Genomic DNA, 19,997 nt, shown 5'->3' on the forward strand with positions numbered 1-19,997 from the left:
TAAGGACAGAAATGCATCATATCAGTAGATACAGATCATCCCTGCTCTTTTCTTTTGACACAGGGCAGCGCAGAATATTGATGTGCAACGCTGCTCTGAGTCAAATTGTTGTAAGGAAGCCGGGACATTTCTTGCTAAATGATGAACCTTTAATGCCGAGCATGCTAGGAACCCACTAATATGTAAAATATTATAGTATTCATAGTATAAAGAACCCTGTTTCAAGTCTGTTCAGATGATTTTCTTGTACATGTAGACACACAGATCAGTGAGCATTAATAGTTAGTTTGTTAAGGCCTAAATCATACACTATACTAGCTGCTTATCTTGCTTATGATCTGCTTAGTTTGGGCTTGTACAAGTTCTGTACTGGAGGAATTAAAAGATAAAACAAAGCAGCTGTTTTGTGCTTCCCAGGAATTAGCAGACACATTGGGCCAGATTTGTCATTCTTTCACACAGCGCAACAAAGCAAGCCACCTTGCTGTGGTGCTCTGCGTGAAAGGGAAAGGGAAGGAATGACCCGCTTTTACCATTATATGGTACATTCCCGTCCTTTACAAGGGGTAGCCTACTTTGGCTGTCTAGCACCAATGCTGACACTCGTGCAAGGGTGTTGTGTTGTAGGCAGGATTGTTTTTGTGCCGGAAGGGAAATTTTCCTGCACAACAGCAATCCTGAGAGGCATTTTTCTCTTTCTGTGTGTACTGTAAAATGCAGCACAGGTAGAAAGAGAAAAAAACCAAGGAGAAATAAAGTTATTTTCCTTGTTTCCCCTCACCTGGGGAGGTGTAGCATTTTAACGCATTCCCAGGTACACCACTAATGGTAAATCTGGGAATGTGCCAAAATCCATGGGTGGATGTGTGGGAACATCCACGCTCCACTCATGGCACACTTCCCTGCCACGCGGTATTGCATGGCAGCCTTTTACACTGCATTGGGTTACTCCAGATTTAACAAGCCACGCAAGGTGGCCTTCCATGGCTCTATACATCTAATTAAGGTTGTGTGCCACCCTTGAGCCCCCTTGCATGGCGCAAGGGCAATGTAAACCCTTGATAACGCTGGCTATTGCTTTTATCCTGTGTAGAATTTGCAAGATCCGACCTGTAAACTATCCTCCCATGCACCATCAGCCTGAACGTAAGAAAAGGATAGCAGTCTGACAAGTTACTTAGGAAAGATTTACTGAAAATCGAAGCTCTGATTGAGGTTTTTTAGCACACAGGAATGAAGGAGGCATTACAAAAGTCAGAAAAGGTTATGCCTAATCTATACTACTATTGTAAAGAGAGAGCTGAAATCTTTGAGGCGGGTAAACTCAAGAAGTACAGCACCAATCACAACACCCAATACACCATTGTAAAGGGTAGTTGAAGCAGATGGACATAGGCTATACACCTGGCCACCATAAACATTAGAAAGGTCAAAGAACCTTAGGGGTAAAGTAGTCCCTTGTGGGCGTTGGCATGGGCATGTCAAACTCCACTTGGGCGTGGGCGTGGTCGTGGGCGTGTCAAACTACACTTCACATTATTAATTTGTGGGCATGCACCGTTCTCAGAGGGGCGTGGCAGAACAGCGTTGTCAGAGGGGCGTGCCAATGGCCGCGTACTTCACTAGCACGCCTTTCAGAAGCAATGTGCAAGCCCATTCATGCTCCAACTTCAAAACAAGCTGCGCCGCATCAGGCGCCGTTAATCATATATAGTGCGAACCAACCTTTGTGGGCATAAGCGTTAGCATTGTCACACGGGGAAAACCAAAATTATAATAAAAAGGGGCGCGGATTGTGCCAGCAATGTGCACGCACATTCACGCTCCACCTTGCCGTTCTCATGACGCGACATTACTGATATATAGTGCGCCGCTAACTTTTTAGGCGTCAGCGTTGTCTTAGGGGGTTGCACTACAATTAAGTAAAAAAAAGGGGCACGGCTTGCGGAAACATTCACGCTCCGCCTTGCCGTTCTGATCACTTCTCACACGTACCTCTCCAAAAAACAAGCTGCGACGCATTCACGGATCCTTCACATACTGCCTACAATTTACACTAACAAAATAAACCGCCACTCATTTTGTTATGTTACATTTTTCACAAGTGGCTGCAGGAAGAAAAATAATAAAGACCCGCACAAGCACAACATTCACTGATCCCGACTTTCACGCTCCAATGGCTCCAGCGGACACTGAAGGCTGGCAGTGTACAATACAATCAAAGACCCTTCACAATTTACTTGGACTCCGGGGCTCAGACGGGGCCTCAAAACAGCCCTCGCAAGCACGGGATCACGCAGAGCACTCTCAGCATACACACGTTAACGTTAAAGACAACGCACGGGGCCTCAAACCAGCCCTCGCAAGCACAGAATCACGCCGGACACTACTTAAAGCTGAGGACGCACACACAACGAAGGAGCCGCTAATACGGGCCACCTAACAAGCCACATATAAACAACGCCCTTACTGACACTGCATGCAGAACCAGACAAACACCTTCCAAAAACATTACAAAGTGATGGGGCACGGTCACATTAACATCAAACACAACGCAGTTGCACACACAAAAGCTTAAAAACTTAAAGCTGAGGACGCACACAGAACTAAGGAGATGCAAATATGGGACAGCTAAGGAGGCACATATAAAAAACGCTGTGAAACATTACACTCATAACATTTCATCCCCGGACAACGTCGGGACGGGCTGCTAGTTAATACATAAAGCTGAAACCCAGCTTAATGTGCCACACATAGGGAGATAGGCTACGAGGTTAGGGTTCAGCGAGGAATCTGAAATATGTTATGGGTGAATCAAGTCATAACCCATTCTACATTTTTAGTTGCATAATTATGATGATAATTCTTGTTTGCCAGATTTATACATTAACAGAAAAAGACATTGCAATGCATTACGTTATATGTGTGTGAACTAATTCTGAAGTTCGATTTTGGGCTCTGCAACATTACATCCAGTAAAAAAAGATTCCCTTACAGGTCTGTCCTACTCCTAGCACCCCAATTTCCTATGTGCATAACCTAGTAGTAGGGGTTAGAGTCACCTGAGAGTTTTCCTTTCCTCCAGACATTTAAGGTATCCTTTTGGGTTTCAAGACCCCTACTATTAGTGATTCCAAAAATATCGTGGTACAGGACATTGCCTTCTTCGTGCTAGGGATTTAAATGCAGGTAGTTTTTGAATGTGTCTGTCTCTCACATCAAACTTCCTAGAGAGCAGCAGTATGCATACAAGACATTTGAACCGATGTAAAGACATTTTTTATCATGTGCAAGTTTTAATATGTGGGCACTTTTCACGGTGGACCTAGAAGTGCACTCCCTATATTGCATTTTAGAAATCAATGTATGCAACATTTCATTGAGCATCTTGAGATTTGCACTTGAAGGCATGCTTGGTAGTACTATGAAGGCAGAAAACAATAAGCACCACAGTTTAGCCTGCACTATTGTTTATCCATTGCTGTGACCAAGAAATATTTCCGCACTTTTACCTTAAGACTTCATGGGTGGGTACAATTGTTAATGTACTTAGGGGTATATTCACAAGAACGTGTGATAACGACCGCAAGAGTAGCGCAACGCAACTTTCAATATCGCAGCCTATTGCGGGAAAATAACCCAATGTCAACGTGGCATTCACAACAAGGCGGTAGCATGCGATAGACACCAGATAACGTGACAAATGTCTGCGTGAAAATCAACGCCACACTGCCAAAATGCGATAGGTGAATGCAAAAAAACACACGTTGAGGCCAACCGCGGCACAAAAAGTAGTGAAAACCAGCCACAGGCTTGCAAATCCCACGCGTCTGGCGGGACAATGCACCATAAAATGCCCGAAAAAAATACACCTGAAACAAGCCAAAGCATGTCAATGCCCCAACGAGATCCAGCGCACGGCAGTATCTACGGGTATTACACTGGCTACCGGTGGCCCAGAGGGTGCAGTTTAAAGTGATTACTCTGGCCCTTCACGGTCAGGGCCCTTCCTATCTTAGGAAGCGTTTTGCTTTCTATGTGCCAAATCGCCCTCTGCGCTCAGCAGGGCAATGCCGGATGGTCGTCCCTCGCTTCCGCAGAGTGCGATTGGGGGGGCCAGTTCATCTCTGTCAAGGCTGCAGAGGCATGGAATATGCTTCCTGTTGATCTCCAATTCACCTCTGAGTTTCAGCTCTTTAAGAAGCAGCTCAAGACACATCTGTTCAGCTTGATCCGCTAATTTGATTCTTGGTCCCACCTCTGCTCTCCCTCGCGCCAGGACACTCTAGAGTAACAGTGCGCGCTACAAATGTATTATAACATAACATGTAGCAACATGGATGCACCCTGGCCCAGAGCAGAGGCCAACTCGAACCCTACAACCCCCACAGACTACCAGCAAGGTACAACGGGGTCGGGGAAGGCCAAGGAGAAGAGGGAGAGGAAACAAACATCCAGGATCATGTCCCAAATCCCCTTGGCAAACTGCAGCACACACACATAGCACGAACAGTACACCCACATTTATGACATCATGGAACTGCGCACATAGCCGACACTGCAGAACAGAGAACACAACTGGCTCCGCACATGCACCGAAACATGCCCACTACAGCTGACAGAGCTGGTAACAGTGAAATGGAAATGTACGCATACGACCTCACATTCATCATGTAATCCAAATGTACACTTACCCGCTGAAGAATCCAGCACCCCCCAAACAGTCACAATGTACACTGCCATACACTCTGCATGCAAACTAGCACAATGTGCCAACATGTATGTCAACACAAAGGCAACACACACCTCCCTTTCACAACGCAGAGGGGCACACGGCACCTGCAGCAGAGCACATAATACAGCACATCAGTGATGCCGGAGAGGACCACAACACCGCCGACACTGATGCCCTACAATAGCACATGGATATCCCGTGCAACCCCCCACCAGGACCCGGACAGCCAAGCTACTCAGAGGAGAACACTGAGCCTGCAACAGACCACATAGCAGGAAGCACCCGCAAGCACAGCTGGCTCACAACACTTCACCCACCCCCACATGGCACCCCAATGACATGTGTCAGCACGCCAAAAGGAGGAGGCCCAACAGGTGTGGGTGGGGGCCGAACCCAGGGAATGTGAACCTGGACACATACGTAGGGGTCTATCACCCTTCAGGGCCCACCCCACCCCACTAAGGAGACCCACACTGCCATAGAGACACATGCAGATGCACATTCACAGCACAGAACCACGTCCAGGCGCGCGCAAATAGCAGTCACACACCCATGTTGGCTGTGCTTACGACAGCCCTGGCCACTCCCCTTATGAATTGAGTTGCTGACGACAAAGCTACAAGTCCAAGCCCCAACTCTCAGCCTTCGGTGACATGTCTGCATGCGATGTACACAGCACAATGTAAAGTCGTAGGGCCCAGGACCCACATGCATACTACAAGACCACAAGAACACAAGCAGAGATCATGTTGAACTGGCTACGGGCAATTGCCCCTGGCCCCATTATTGGCAGGGCCACATGTACAGTGACGCCTGTGCTGGATGTGTGTGGGGTGAGTGTAAGCCAACCCACACGGAATGTTTGGTGTTGGCAACGACTTGGACATTGGACACCAGTGGATCGGAAACAGAAAACACATGTAATACATGTCAACTACTGAGCAACATGGGGTGAGGCGGATAAAGTCCAGAGTACAGCCAACATGCAAACATAAGTGTCTGTGAGTTGCAGTGCACTGGGCTGTGGACACTAGAGATGAGCGCACTCATGTGCAGAAAAAGTCTTGGATTGTGTCCCTTCGATACATTCCTGATGCAGATGCAGTGGGGTGTGTCATACCTGCATTATCTTCTCCATTAACGTCTCAAGCCCCCCACACTGTTTGAGGTGACATACCTGCGCAACCACTCCACAGCACAAAACACAATCTGCAATGGACAATGGCCTGCAGTGCACTGAGTCACTGACACCTGGAGTCCTGAGCAGGGTACCAGGCCGATGATGGCATCCACAACAGGTCTGAGCTACTCAGGAAGACTGTCAAGACCACCGTTTCAACTCTGGCAGATGTCATTTGGAGGTGGTTCTTGCGGTGGTGGTGTGTGCCTCCTGTGGTGATGCGTCGTCCAGACTGGTCTGGACTCGCTTTGGTGTGTGAGCCCTGGTGGGACGCATTTGGGCCCAGAGGCTGCGTACAGCACAAGGCCACAGAGTCATGGCATTGATGACCCCAAGGCCTATGCCTCATGTGCCAGCCTATGTATTTGAAAAATGGGTCCCAGAAAGGGCCAGCACAGCGTTAGTGGCCCCGGATGTACTGCGGCTGGCATAGGCACCCAACCACGGTACGGTGACTTGTGGTGCAGTCAGATGGGCCATGCAGCCTGAGCAGGTAACCATCATTGTCCACGTGTATGTTTCAGAGTGTTTCGGGGGACAGTGGAAGGGGTCCTTCAGGGCAAGAAGCCGAAAGGTTTGATTTTATCAGAAGCAGCAAATGGAGGAGTGGAATGTAACAGCCCATTGCCACCATCAATTCCGTATCAGCTACATGGGGTGAAAACTGCCCCCTTGTCCAGAGGCTAGGATGCCACCAGTGTTTGACCAGAGAGTGTCCATGAATGTCAGGGTACAGACTTAGTGGCACCGGGGCTGAGTGGGGATGCAGACTGCGATGGTGCCTGTACACTGATATGGACTCTGCCATTGCTGAATCATGACTTTGTGACCTACCGGACCGCAGTGTAGGCCGTAGGCAGCTGTCAGCAGTGGCCCACAGCCACGTGTCTTTGGCTCGCAATGCACAGCGCTAGTGACACCAGGGCAGTTGTCGGTAGTGTACGAACACCTCCGTAACGATGATCCTTTTCTCTCCCCCAAGATCCAAGGTGACATCCACTTAGGCCTCTCCTTGCGTGCAATGATGTGTAATCTGACTTTGCATACTCGATGTTCATTTCCAAATCTGTGACCTACTCAAGCACAACCTAGACCGAGAGCAGTGTAGGCCGGAGGCAGCAGTCAGCACGGGCCATTTACAGAGCGTCGCCGGCATAGGTTGGTGCCCCACCGGCCTGTGTAGTTCAGGTTTAGTGGCAACACGTGTTCGCTCACCTCCGTGACTGTGACCCGGCTCCGTCCGGACTGAGCAGCATCTTCCTCTTATTCCTCTCTGTGCGATCACTGGTGTGGACTCAGCCAATCGTGATTCGCGACTAGGTGCTGGATGTGAGATCTACTGGTCCGCACGGTAGCCTTGGTTCCTCATCCACGTGTCCCCGGCTGGCGTTGAACAGGGTTTGCGCAGTACAGTTCATCGGATGGCGTTGGACAGGGTTTGTGGCAGCACGGCTCAACGGGTGGCGTTGGACAGTGTTTGTGGTGGCACGGCTCACCCGATGGCTTTGGACAGGGTTTGTGGCAGCATGTGTCACAAGATGCCCATATGGAACTCTGCCTCACTGATTGGGGGGGGGGGGTCTTGTCCTGGATTTGGGGTCACTGCAATTCAGGAGCCAGGACACAGTCTCACATATGAGACCCACTGGGCCGCAGAGCTGGCCGGTAGAATATGTAAATGAGAAAGGAGCAATGTGGGCTAACGTAGGGGTGACAGCGGTGGTCTGAAAGGCTGGCTGGGTCGTGGGCCTCGGAGCTTACTCTGGTATGTGGTGGGTCCTCCTTGACACATGCCAGTGTCGGCTGCTGATCAGTGTGGCCTGGCTGTGCAGGATCTGCCCTGATGTGTTCGTTGTCCAGCGGGCCGGGGTACGGCAGATGCGCAGGATCTGAGGCAACTCCGCTAACGAGGACGACATCGGACTCGTGCTGGGGTGGGAGACGCCGCCCTGGCAGAGACGTTGGGCTTTCTAGAAGAGGACAACGCCCAGGGCTATGTGATTTTTATTCACACCCCTACGCTGGCCTGGTGTACGCCAGCCCATCCCACTCTACTCACGCTTACGGGGTGGTAACAGGCAACATTTCCACAAGGACCCCCAATGGCTGGGATGACATGGTTGCGTCCACTGTCCACCACGCTCCATTCACCAAAGGTGTAAGTCGCCGTGGATATGGTTGTGTTCTGCATGCTGCAGTCTCTTCAGTACTTCGCCGCCACTCTTGACATTGTATACTTTCCCAATCATGGTTCTACTCCATCCTTCACACATGCCTGGTTGCCTCCTCTCCCTACATTTGTCTACTATGTGGTTGAGGTGCCATGCGTTGATTGGTCATGTTCACGGCTTGCCCAGGTTACCATTGTGAGTTGTTCTATCGTGTCTGGTGGGTGGACATGTTGTTGTGCATGTTGGTTGTGGACTTGTGACGTGTGCATTGCCAGATTTGTGGATTGCATGGTTGTGGAGTTGAGCTGAGTGGGGCGTTAATTGTGAACTTGCCAATGGGCTGTGCATTTCCCTTGGTGCCATACTGGGATGGCTGTTTGCTGTTGGACTGTCAGAGGGTGAAGGGTTCATGCACACTGGCTGTGTATTTGGAGGCGAGATTGGTGTAGGTACCACGGTGTTCTGATGTTGCCTGCACATTGATGTGTGACGTCTGCTTCCTGTTGCACTGATTGTGTGCTGTGTCACTAGGGGGCACAGGTGGGACATGTGTGCAGTGGATTGCCCCCAACACGCGCGTGCATCCGGCTATGGCGTATGGTCCTTGCTTGGTCTCCAGCGGTTACTGTGCAATGTGTTGGCCATACGGGGCCTGGGCTGCCAGGGCGATGGTGATGTCCAGGACAGGTGAGGGGTTCTTTTATGTGGCTGTCTGTGAGACTCTGCCGACTCTAGCGGGTGTTGGTTGGGGTGTGCCAGGGGCCAACAGGTGCTGCACAGCCAGCAGTTTGGTGTGGGGTGGGATGCTGAGTGTCCGCTGTGTTGGTGCAGTTGGCCTGTTGGGCGATGTCGACCAGGATGCGTATAATGGTTGTTCCTCAGTGGACAGTGACATTGTCTGGTGTTGTGCCTGTGAGGCAGGTGCATTTCCTGGGGGCCGCTGTCTTTGTCTGTGCTGCCTCTGTGGTGGTCCGGGGGGGTGCCAGGTGGGTGTTGTGGTCCTTTTGGGTGTCCGTGCTGCATGTTCTGTTGCTCCATGGCATCTGTTGCCCTTCCGATGACGCCCTGGGCTGGGCTCCATATTGTGGTGCAGGTTGCCTTCTGACTTTACAGCAGGTCAGAGCAGATGTAAAATTCCTGCTGCTAACTCACCTTATCGTGTGTTTTGTGTTCTTATTGCAGATCTGCCTGGTCGTTGTGAATGCTGAGGTGTGGTCTTGTCACCGCGTTTTGGCACGGGAAAGCCTACTCAGCATCTTATTATCGATGGTTGCTGGGGTCCTTTGTGGCGATGTTTTTTGCGGCCGCTATTGCTGGAAAACTGGTACTGTGGGCTGTTAGCACCTGCTTGGGAATGGTGTGGTAAATTTATCATGACTTTGGCTGTGATAAAGTGTTGTCAATTCGGCAATAGCTCCTTGTCAATTCGGCAATAGCTCCTTGTCAATATGCCCCTTAGAGTAGGATGAAAATCATTGATTGAAGTGCAAAGTGCGTAGGTAACTTGGTGATAAAGGTCATTCTTACTGTCCCTGTTTCCTCAACAAAAGAAATGGAATCAGTGAGTAATTTGTGACTATTAAAATTGTTATCACAAAAGTGAAATTATATAATAAATATGCGTATCAAAACGGATTCAATAAACAGTCATAACTAAATCAAGGAAAAGGAAAGATAGCGAATCATAGGGAAAATAATACAGCAAATTGCTGTCAATAATCAAAGTTAAATAATTCTAAGTAATAGTAATTTAAATAGAACATTGTATGCAGAGAAATAATGCTATAAATTCAGGCATGAATGAACCAATAAAGGAATACAGAAAAATATTAAGAAAAAAAATATTAAGAAAAAATGAAGAAAAAGACAACCAAAAATATTCATGGTGGTTTGCGAACCTCATCTGACTTATTTGCAAAAGCAGCAGTAGTAGAGGGGTTTGGGGAGGAGAGGATGGACAAATATGTAGTAAGTGGGAGCCATAATAAGTCCAGTTTGATTGCAAAGGAAACAGGAGTAACGTAGTTAGCAGCCGCGGGCCGTGGAGGGAGTTACGGTGGGGCAGGGAGGCGGGGAGGGGGAGGGGCGGGGTGGAGAGTGCTAAAAACAGGCATATGGATCATTGCAGGTAAGTACACAATTTAATTAATAAAACGAAATTCGTAGCGCGCACAGCATTGCTTTTTGCCATGCAGTGCGCGCTACAAATTTCGTTTTATTAATTAAATTGTGTACTTACCTGCAATGATCCATATGCCTGTTTTTAGCACCCTCCACCCTGCCCCTCCCCCTCCCCGCCTCCCTGCCCCACCGTAACTCCCTCCACGGCCCGCGGCTGGTAGTTAGTGTCAAGTCTATGATGAAAACAAATGGCATTCCACCAAGCGGAGTATGTAACTTTTGTTGAATCTTTCCAATTGGAGGTTATTAAGTGGAAAGCTACAGCTATTAATAAGTCGAGTAGTTTGAAGTGAGAAGGGTTATGAGGGAAAGATGGAAAGAGGGAGCCTAGGAAAATAGCTGAATAGGAGAAGGGGGTTTTAGTCTGAAAAATAACATTCATACAAGACCAAACTGACTGCCAGAAGGCACGAATAGTAGGGCAGTGAAATAGCATGTGACTCAAATCAGCATTTGGGGAAGGGCAGGACCAACATTTGGGAGAAAGGTCTGGGGAAAAAGAAGCTAATTTTCAAGGAGAAAATAATAAACGCTGATAAATGAAGTAAAGGGTTTGGGTTGTGTTAGCTGCTCTTGACGTCTTATGAATCTTTAACCAGATCTTATCCCATAAAGAGACGGGCCAGGATGATGACAGATCCTGTTCCCAGGCCAATTCAGTTTTTGTTTTAGGCCGTTCCAAAGGAGTTAGAAGACAAGTGTAAATACGAGAAGCGGAAGGAGAAGTATCTAAAAGCGGAGAAAGTGTGGAATATGGAACAGGAAGGTCAAGAGATGTAGGGAGAGTTTGAAGATATTGTTGTAGAGCTGGTAGTAGAAGATCAATCATACTGTTTCTTAAAAGAATTAGGAAGGAGTAATTGAGATTGAAGATTAGAAAAGGTTAAAGGCACATTATCAACCAGGAGTTGAGAAATCCCCAATAAGCCTTTGGACCTCCAAGATTTCCAGTAGAAAGAGCGATTGTGGATACGAAGAAGTTTATTATGCCAAATCGGTTGTTGAGATAGGGAAGTAATAGAAGGGCAAGAAGAAGATAAAAGAGGGGTCAAGAGATGCTGTGTATGAGCAATAATAGGAGAGTGGAGAAAAGAAGTATTAGCCGTAAACGGTAAACGCAAGTGTTTCATGAAAGTCAAACGGTGATGTAAGGGATTTTTCCATAGATACCCAAACAAGAGGGTGAGTACGGAATTCAGTAGATAACCATCGAGAAGCTTGTTTGAGAGAAAATGCATAATGATAACATTTAAAGTCAGGGAATTTAAGACCTCCATTAGACTTATTTCTTTTAAGGTATGATAAGGCAATCCGTGGAGGTTTGTTTTTCCAAAGAAATTTTAGTAAAATTGAGTCTAACCTCTTAAAATAATAATTCGGGATGTGAATAGGTATCATGGAAAGGGAATATAAAATTATAGGTGCTAACATCATTTTTTTAGAATCCAATCTGCCCCACCATGAAAGAAAGAGGGGGTGTCATCTGGTAATTGATCAGTTAATTTTTTGGTAATATAGTCGAAATTAAATTTAAAAGTATCAGAAATAGAAGAGGAAAACCATAATCCTAAGTATTTTACTTTAGTCGGTTGCCAAGAAAATCCTGTTTGATCAAAATAATGGCAAAGACATAAAATATTAAGAAGGAGGACTTCACATTTATCTCGATTGAGGCGATAACCTGAGACTTTTGAGAAGCTGTCGACTTGGCGGAGAAAAGAAGGAAGAGAAGTCTCGGAGTTAGAGCAATATAAGAGGATATCGTCGGCGTAAACAGATAATTTAACTTGGTTGGGGCCAGGATTATAACAAGTAATTTGAATATCTTGTCTCACTTTTGTGAAAAAGGGTTCTAGTGCTACTACTGAACAACAAAGGGGACAAAGGGCAACCCTGACAAACGTCTCTGGAGAGGGAAAAATAATCTGAAATGTTGCCATTTGCGAAGATAGAAGCTCTAGGACCAGAATATAATAAGCAAATAAGGGAAATCAGTTTAGGAGGAAAGCCAATCCATCTGAGGGCATGAAACATAAAATCCCAACTAATCCTATCGAACGCCTTTTCTGCATCCAGAGTGATAGCAGCAAGAGCATAGTGGGTAGAAGAAGTTTTGCCAAGTACGTTAAAGAAGACTTTGGAGTTATCAGAGGATAAGCGTCCCTTGACAAAACCGGACTGTTCTGGGCCAATGAGTTCAGGTAAGATGGGATCGATACGCAATGCTAGTAATTTTGCAAAAATCTTATAATCAGTGTTTACTAGGGAGATGGGGCGATAATTTTTACAGAAAGAGGGATCCTTATTGTCCTTGGGGATTAAACAAATGATAGCTTCTTGAAAAGTTCCTTGGGAAGAGCCATTCTTGATAAAAGAGTTAAATAGGAGAAGAAGGTGTGGGAGAAAAGGTTTCGAAAAATGATCATAAAATTCAATGGTGAAGCCGTCAGGGCCTGGAGCTTTACCTCGTCGTAAAACCGAAGCTGCATGAGAAATTTCCTGCAAAATTATGTCTGTTTCAAGTGTGTCTAAATTAATGTGGAGAGAGGAGGGAGAAGTAAGCGACTGAAAGTTCTCGGATAAATCAGATGGGAGGGGTTGAATTTCTGGAGTGTAGAGTTGCTTATAGAATGTAACAAATTCCTGTAGAATATCGGCATCTTTAAAAAGAGATTTACCCGTAGAATCTGTAATGGAGGCAATCCTGGTTCTATCACGACGAGTTTTCAAATAGTTAGCTAAAAGCTTCCCCATTTTGTTTTGACCTCCATAATACCGTGAGCTACATTTCAAAAGATAAGAGGCAGCGGCATCGGTAGATAATTTATTAAAATAGACTTTGGCAGAAATATAATCCTTTAAAGAGGAGTCAGTGAACGATTGGTAAGAGGTATGTTCTAGTTGTTTTATTTTAGTAAGAAGTTGGGCAGATTGTTTTTCAAAAGTCTTTTTTTTCTGAGATACATAATTAATCATGAACCCTCTAGGGGTCGCCTTAAAAGAATCCTAAATCATAACAGGAGAAGAGTAAGAGAGGTTGTTAGTAACAAAAAAGTCATTAGCAAAGGAACTGAACTGGCCAGAGAATTTAGGATCCGCAAGAAGGGAATTATTAAAACACCATCTGTCAGAGGAGGGGGAAAAGGGAATTAAATCAAAATCAGCAAAAACCGGGGCGTGAACTGAAATTAAGATGGAGACTATCTCTGAGTTAAGGGCACATTGAGCCAGGGACTTACTAAAAAAGAGATAGTCAATGTGGGATTAAGTTTTATGAGGGGGAGAAAAATAACTATATTCTCGGAGATCTGGATGACAAAGTCTCCAGATATCAATTAAGGATTTACGCCGGATGGTAGAGGTAAATTGGGAATGCATTTTGGAATTAACAAATTTAACTTAGGAGTGTCTATCTAAAATGGGGTCATGAATTTGGTTACAATCACCACCAAAAATAATGTAATGATCATCATAGGAAAGCAATTTGTCAGAAATATGTACCCAAAATGTGTTATCAACAGAAACAGGAGCATAAACATTAAAAATAACTAAAGGTACATTATCAATTAACAGTTTGATAATCACCCAGCGACCATCAGAATCAATTTCCTGATGGACAATAGAAACATTAAACCTGTTATGAACTAAAATCACAACGCCATTCTTTTTCCCTAAAGCTGGAGAGGAGAAAACGTTACAAACCCAAAGTCGCTATAATTTAGAGGCTTCAACATCTGGGTTTCTTGTAACATAGCAATGTCAGAATGTAATCTAGCCAGGTGAGATTAAACTTGTTGTCTTTTAATGAGATTATTTAAAACTTTAACATTCCATGTGGTAACTCTGAATGTAACTGAGACAGAGGAACAACATTAAATAAAGAGCATACAACGTAATAAACAATCTTAAGAACTAACAGGCACATGCATCAATATTGCATTTTGCGATTCCTTAATTGCGAAAAATAAGGAATCGCAATTAAGGAATTGCAAAATGCAATGCATCAAGAAATCGCGAATTAAATTGCGATTTCTTAATATTCCTTAATTGCGACTCGCATATTGCGAGTCGCAATTAAGGAATACCTCCCCATTCATTCCTATGGGCCTAGAGGCCCATAGGAATGAATGGGAAGACATTCTCAATTTGCGATTAGCAATTAGCGAATCGCAACTTGAGAATGCGATTTCAAGGGTGCAGGGGTGTCCAAAGGACACCCTGTTGCACCCCTGAAATCAATCTGTGCACATAGGTTGTGCACACACAAGCCCCAAAGGCATGTGTGTGCACAACATGAAACTTTGAAAAATGCACAAAAGTGCATTTTTCAAAGTTTTTGCAAATTACCGTGAGGTTCAACCTCATGGTAATTTGCTCCTCTTATTTGCGAATTCGCAAATTTTTAAAGTTTGATGCATTGCATTTAAGGAATCTCAATTAGAGATTCCTTAAATGCAATCGCAATTTAAGAAATTGCAATTTTGCGATTTCTTAAATTGCGAAATTACAAAAATGTTAATGCATCCCAAATATTGGAATTGCATTCACAAACGGCCGAATTTTGCGATTCGCACCATTTGCGAATGAAATTTCCTTTGATGCATGTGCCCAATAGTGAGGTAACAGGTATGGAAAATGAAAACTGGGAATAGAAATACATTGGAAAAGGTGCTTGAGAGGATGAAAGTTGAAAAAGGAGAGAAAAGAAAGGAAGAAGGAAGAAAAAAGAGAACATTGTGGAAAAAAGGGGAATGAGAAGATAAGAAAAAGAGAAAAAGCAGTAGGAAAATTAAATAGGGGAAAGGAAAGGATGAAAGAAGAAGCGGTAGAGAGAAACATTAAAATAAGGTCAGTGAAGAAAAACCTGAGGAATACATAAAGCGAAAACATGCCTACAGAAGGAGGATTCAAGGAAACAAGGGGAGGGAAGGTACCATACAGGGCGGACGGCACAACCGGGGTCAAGCAAACGGAGGACCAGGAGGCATCGTAGCAAGAAGAGGAAAGAACTGTGGGAATAAAGAACAGTAACAATAAAAACAACGGTAAGCATATGAAATAGGCAGAACAAAATAACACTTATTTACCAGAGCAGTAAAAGATGAGAGACAACATAAAAAAATATATAATAATCGGATATCATCCAGCATTGGAAGAAGAAGAATCCATGGCAACTGTGGTATGTGAGTTTATGAAACTTTGAAGACGCAGCGGGTCCTCGTAGGTCGTTGTCCTGTTATTGTAGGGAACCTTAAACAGACAAGGGTGGAAAAGACCGTAGCGAGTGCCCATTGCACGAAGAACAGGTCTCAAGTTGAGGAAAGCCTTCCTTCTATTAGCAGTAGCCTTGGCGTAATGTTGCACAAAAAATAAGGTGGATCCGGACCAGGTGATACGTTGGGAGGACTTGGCTGCTGATAAAACTTTTAATAAGTCAGTGTATTCCAAAAAATAAAGGATCACACCTCTAGGCTTTTGAGAGGGAGAAGAAGATGAAGAAGGACGACCTAATCGATGCGCTCTTTGAATGTTAAGCATGGTGCCCTCTGGCAGGTGGAGGACTTTGGGAAGAAAAGATTTGAAGAACGTTAGGGGGTCAGATCCTTCCTGTCCTTCTGCCAGACCATAAATACGGAGATTGTTGCGCCTATTACGATTTTCAAGCTCCTCGACTTGGCGCTGGAGAGCAGAGACTTGAGATTGGAGAGGAGAAAATTTAGCGCCAGTAGCTGCGACGGAAGATATAGAGTGTTCTACAGCAGTAACTCTATGGTCAAGTTGTGTCGAGTTGTCAGTGAGGACCTGTAGCTTTGCATTAGTTGCCTCCATGAAGGGGCGCAAAGCCCTAATATCTTCCAATAATGTCTCCATTGAGACAGATGAGGCTGTTTTAGGAGGAGATGGAGGATTTTGTTTTAGGCATTTGGAAAGAGACTTCACTGAGGATGCCGCAGCGGGATCTGTAGTCGCCATAGTATCTGGCAGAGGAGGCGATAAAGAATCCTGGATGTTGGCAAACTCAATAAAAAAATTTGAGTTTTTAACAAAAACGTGTTTTCCTGGTACCTTAGTAGGATGAGTGCCTTTAATTCTGCCCATAAAAATAGCAAGAAGAAGAGCGACAGTTGCTAAATGAAATATTGTCAGAAAGCACTGTTTATAAAGAGGAGGGAGAGTTTGCAGTGTTTACAGTGAAAAATTCCTTGAAGAAAATCCCTCTGATATAAGTAGGTGCAACCACATAGGCAGCGCTCTTATTCTATGTAGAGGAGGCACTTTAGAGCGTAGAAGCTTTTGTGAGGAGGCATGGTGTGCTGAGTTCAAGGGACATGAAGTAATAATGAGGTTAGGAAAGAAAACCACAAACTGGCCGCTTCATCCAAACCAGTCAGGTAAGTATTGTAAAGGACTTTGAGAAATACATGTCCTATGAAGTAGTATCCAAAAAGAGTCAAATAAAACAAGCCCCAAAACAAGTCTTACATGATGCGTGGAATAAGATAAAATGCCACAGTCCTTCAAACAAGCATCTCGGTGTCGCGTTTCAGCGCGAGTATAGAAAAACAAAATGGCGGTCGCGATGTAGCGACGATGAAGGGAAACTCACGGCAGCATTAGAGAAGCAAATCTGTCGGCAATGAAGTCCGCAAATGCACTAGGGGGAGGAGGAGGTGTTCCGACGTCCTCGCATCCCGTTTGCAGTACCGGAGCAACGCGTGAAATGAGCAGCCGCCTGAGGTCCCCGTGGAGCTTCACCCGAGTGCCGCCATTCCTGTCGGGCACCATGCCACGCCCCCCGTGCTCTGAATATTAACCATCAAAATATGACCAATTTCGTTATCTGTAGAGATGTTTAGTTTTACCATTCTTCACTGTGTCTTAATGATACATCAGTGGCTTATAGCCTGCACGTGGAATTTTTGCAGGTTAATAAATAAAACTCCTTATTTTAACCCCCAGCGATCCGCACATACACAAATTGCCATTTACGAAGTGATGTGACCATTGACTACTATAAAAACACGTATTGGTAAAGCCAATAGGTCTCGCCGATGCAAGACCTATTGGTTTTACCAGTATGTTTTAGCCATGTTGTACATCAGCATGGCTGCTATTCAGCATGGCTAAAAGGTAGTGGGGTGAAGGAGAGTGGCATGGAGTGGAATGTCATAATGTGGAGTAGACTGGAGAGTTATGAAGTAGCATAGAGAGTCACGGAGTGGTGTATGGTAGAGCTGAGTTGCTTGGAGTGAAGTGGAGTGTTATAGAGTGGGGTAGCGTGAAGTAGAGTTCTGTGGAGGGAGTAGAATGTCTTTGAGTGGAGTAGAGTGCTGTGGAGGGAGTAGAATGTCGTAGAGTGGAGTAAAGCTGACTGGAGCCGAGTGGAGAAGAGTTTCAGAGTGGAGTAGTGCGTCATAGAATGACGTGGCATAGAGTGTCGTGGAGTGATGTAGGAAGGGTGAAGTGGCATAGAGGGTGTTAAATAGAATGGAGTAGAGTGCTGTAGAGTAGGGTGGTGTAGAGCAGAGTATATTGTCGTGGAGTAGTGTAGTAGAGTAGAATGTCATACAGTCGAGCAGTGGAATGCAGCAGAGTGGAGTAGTGTGTCATACAATAGAGTATAGTAAAGTGGCATGGAGTGACATAGAGGGAGTTGTGTAGAGTGTTGTAAAGTGGAGCAGTGTCAAAGAGTAGAGTATAGTAGAGTTGAATGGCCTAGAGTGAAGTGGCAAATAGCACAGGGGTGCAGATTAGACTGGAGTAGAGTGCAGTGGTGCAGAGTCCATTGATTTTGAGTAAAGTGGTGTAGACTGCCTAGTCGGAGAGTGCAGTGCTGTAGAGTGGCATAGAGCAGAGAGAAACAAAGTAGATTGCAGTGACGTAGAGTTCAATGGCTTAAATTGGAGTGGCGCAGGATAGAGCAGAGTGGTGTAGAGCACAGTGGGGTAGAGTGCAGTGGAGTAAAGTATATTGTTTCAGGGGAAGAGTGAAGTGGTGTAGAGTTAAATGGTGCAGGGTAGAGTGCATAAATCTAGAGTAGCAGAGTGTAGTGGTGTAGAGTAGTGTAGAGTGCAGGAGTGGAGAATAGAATATAGTGCATTGGCATAGAGTGACATAGAGTTAAGTGATGCAGAGTAGAGTGCAGTGGCATATGGTGCAGTGGCGCAGAGTAGAGTGTTGGTAAGTTCAGTGGTGGAGAGTGCAGTCTTGCTGAGTAGAGCACAGTGCCAGAGAGTGCTGTGCCATAGAGTGCAGTGTCGTAGAGTGCTGTGCCATGGAGTGAAGTGGTGCAAAGTGCATAGGCATAGTGCACAGGGGCGTAGATTAGAGTGGTGTGGAGTGGCATTGAATGGAGCGGCATGGAGCAGAGCGGCGTAGTTGCATAGAGTGCAGTACTATAGAGTGGATTGTTTCAGAGTATAGTGAAGGGGCGTAAAGTGGATTGTTTCAGAGTAGAGTGGAGTGGTGCACAGTGAAGTGGAGTGGTGCAGGATAGAGTGAGGTGGCTTGGACTGGTGCAGGGTAGAGTGCTGTGGCATAGAGTAGTGGTGTAGAGTACATTGTTTTAGAGTGCAGTGGTATACAGTGTTGCAGAGTAGACTATAGTGGCGTACAGTGCAGTGGTGTAGATTAGATTGGCATAGAGAGCATTAGTTTTGAGTGCAGCGGCACAGAGTAGAGTTGAATAGTGCAGGGTGGATTACAGAGGAATAAAGTGGAATAGCACAGAGTGGAATAGAGTGACATTAAGTGTAGTGCACAGAGTAGGGTTCCATAGCGTGCTGTGTCGCAGAGTGCAGTGGTGCAGAGTGGATTGGAGTGGCTCGGAGTAAATTGACATAGAGTGCAGTGGCATAGAGTGGAGCAATGTAGAGTGTAGTGGTAAAGAGTGCATTGGTGTAGAGTGGTGCAGAGTAAAGTGGCATAGAGTGCAGTGGAGCAGAGCAGCTTAGAGTTCAGTGGCAGAAAGTGCAGTGTTGCAGAGTCAAGTGGTATAGAGTGAAGTGCTGTAGAGTGGAGTCCTTCAGGGTAGAATGCAGTGGCATAGAGTAGAGTGATGCAGAATAGAGTGGCCTTTAGGTTTCTTGGTAGTCGAGGTAATTGGCATAGAGTGGGGCCAAGTAGAGTGTAGTGGCAAAGAGTCCAGTGGCAGAGAGTGTAGTGTTGCAGAGCAGACTATCGTAGAGTGCAGTAGTATAGGGTAGAGTGGTGTAGGGTGCATTGGCATGGAGTGCAATGGTGTAGAGTGCAGTGGTGCAGCGTGCAGTAGAGTATAGTAACATAGAGTATAGTGGTGCAGAATAGAGTGCCATTGCACTGAGTGCAATGGTGCACAGTAGATTGTTTCAGAGTAGAGTGGAGTGGTGCATTGTAGAGTACAGTCACATGGAGTAGCATAAAGTGCAATGGTGCAGAGTAGATTAAAGTGGTGTGGAGTAGACTGGCATAGAGGGCAGTGGTGCAGAATGCAGTAGAGTGGCATAGAGTTGAGTAGTGCAGAGTAGAGTGCAGTGGCATAGAGTGCAGTGGAGCAAAATAGAGTAGTGTATGGTAGAGTGTGTGAGAAGGTGGCCTGGCATATGATGTCCACTATTCTAGTGGGCACCTTGCACCAGTCCAAACAACCCTTATTGATGGTAGGTTTAGACAACCTTTATAGAAAGCTATCCTAGTGGTAACTGTGGAGAGCAGCCTTTAGGCTAAATCTTGAAGGAATGTAAAGCAGCTT

This window comes from Lissotriton helveticus, chromosome 2_1, assembly GCF_964261635.1.
Source record: "Lissotriton helveticus chromosome 2_1, aLisHel1.1, whole genome shotgun sequence".
In the NCBI taxonomy this organism is placed as follows: domain Eukaryota; kingdom Metazoa; phylum Chordata; class Amphibia; order Caudata; family Salamandridae; genus Lissotriton; species Lissotriton helveticus.